Here is a 2,122-nt window from a genome sequence, read left to right as displayed (position 1 = left end):
GACACTATGGGAGAGAGATCCAATAGATCTACTGTCTCAGAACCATAGTACTGGGGGACACCAGATTCTATTAGCATAACAAAAATACACAAAAGCCTTGTTTCACATCCTAAATTGGTGAATAGCGACTGGGGTCTTAAAAGCTTTTAAGCAGGCATCTAAGATGGAGTTAATAGTCTTCTAGTGTCGGAAGTGAAGAAGAATGCAAAAAAAAAAACAAGGGCATTTGGAAGCAATCAGCCCTAGGACACGATGGCCCTCAAGATCAGAAGTAGATGATACCCAGCTACCAATGCCAACCCCTCAGGAGAGGATCAAATCTGGAGATCCTGGATAGAGTGGGAGGGAAAACATGGAACAAAATCCAAAATCTCAATAATGACCAGAATTACTGGTTGGATAGAATCTGATGAGACCCCCAATACTATGGCCCTGGAATACATTCTGCACCTGCAATAAAACTCATTCCCAGAGGCTGCTTCTCAGCCCAATAGATAACAAGATGTACATGCAGACCACTCAACCCAGGATGATGCACCCACATACTCTATGGTAGTGCATTCCTTGGAGCAATAGACCATGGCGCACCAGAGGACCAACATTCAAATTGAGGAAATGCAGGACAAACAGGAATGCATAACTGTGAGGGGTACATGGGGAGGATTACTAGGTAGGAAGAGGAGACTGGATTAGGGTTGGGCATGGTAAATGGGGAGTGAAACTAAATATACATGAAACATTGAATGTAAAACAAGCTATTAAAATAAAAAATAAATTAAAAAAATTTTAAAAAAACCACCTCATTCTTAAGGTTATAGGCAGATAAATAAGACTGAAAACTTTCCACTTGAATAATGAATTCTTCTAGCTAGCTTCTTCCCAAAACTAATTAGTTTCCCATGCGCTCGGTGACAACACCCAGAGATTTCAATGACAAAAATAATAGAAAGCATCTGCAGAGTAATTATGAGCTCTCCTTGGTAGACTATAAGAAGCCATACCTCGCCTTCATTCTATCATACCAGATGTCAGAAGTCTTCTGTCTGGAACACAAAGCTTGAAATTTCCAAATACTCCAAGAAAACACTCAAATGGTTTCAGACAGCTTTTTCCATTATTTACGATGCAGCCCATGATAAGATGGAAATTTTCTTAGGGTAGCGTGATAAGCTTCATGTAAGCAAGACACAGCTAATGGCTTGGGGAGTGGAATGCCTGTGCTTCCCAAAGAGGCTGCTTTAGTACAGTCTTCTCTTGACAGGGTTAAGCTGCTTATAGATTCCTTAGATAAGATTGCAGAGCAGACAGCAGAATGTAGACCCAATTCTAATGCCTCAAGACAAAATGACAGAAAATAGCAAACTAAATACCAAAGAGCATGGAACTCCTGAAATGTGAAGCAATTCTTTTTGACATCTTTCAGTTTTTCTGCTCCTGCCAAAGACTTCAAATGAGAAGAAGCTAAAAGATTTCAATAAGTAATTAGCTACAGAGGATTTTCAAATTAAATGAACTGAACCCTAAATTGCCAATGAATTTGAACCATGGCTTTTGAGTTTCCAATACTTATATCTAATTGACTACATGGAAATCATTGTTGACTTGCCTGCAATTTAGAAGGGCTTAACCCTTTCAGGACCAGTGATACATGTAGAGACCAGTTACATTTCTGCCTCTGGAGTTTATTCGTTTGGTTTTATGCCACTTACTTGCTGGAGTTGGGGCAGGGAGTCGCACAACTGCATAAAATGGAAGTGTGGTGGTGCCATATCGCTGTAGTGAGAGGTAGTTGATGAGGTGGTGCATCCTAGAGGTGACATTTTATGAAACTTTTGTCTCTTTAGGTTGCTATACAGTGAGATAAGGCTTGTAAGTATATTTACTGTTTCCTTTGTGTTACTGGGCAGGTTCACTTTTCAGAATTAGGTAATGGTGAAGTGAATAAGTTATTTTCAGGTGAAACACAGTATAAGCACACTTCTTTGACCTACTTCATGACCATGGGTACAAATAAATGTAGCTTACATTTTTCACTGCTTGGGCTTCTGAATGATTATGTGCAGCCAAGGCAGGGTGCCTTTATGTGTTACCTCATGTTTTCAAAATTATCACTCTATTAAAA

This window comes from Orycteropus afer, unplaced genomic scaffold (genome assembly GCF_000298275.1).
Source record: "Orycteropus afer afer isolate SDZICR_OR568_19922 unplaced genomic scaffold, OryAfe1.0 scaffold00134, whole genome shotgun sequence".
Taxonomy (NCBI): domain Eukaryota; kingdom Metazoa; phylum Chordata; class Mammalia; order Tubulidentata; family Orycteropodidae; genus Orycteropus; species Orycteropus afer.
This window is presented reverse-complemented; position numbering follows the sequence as displayed.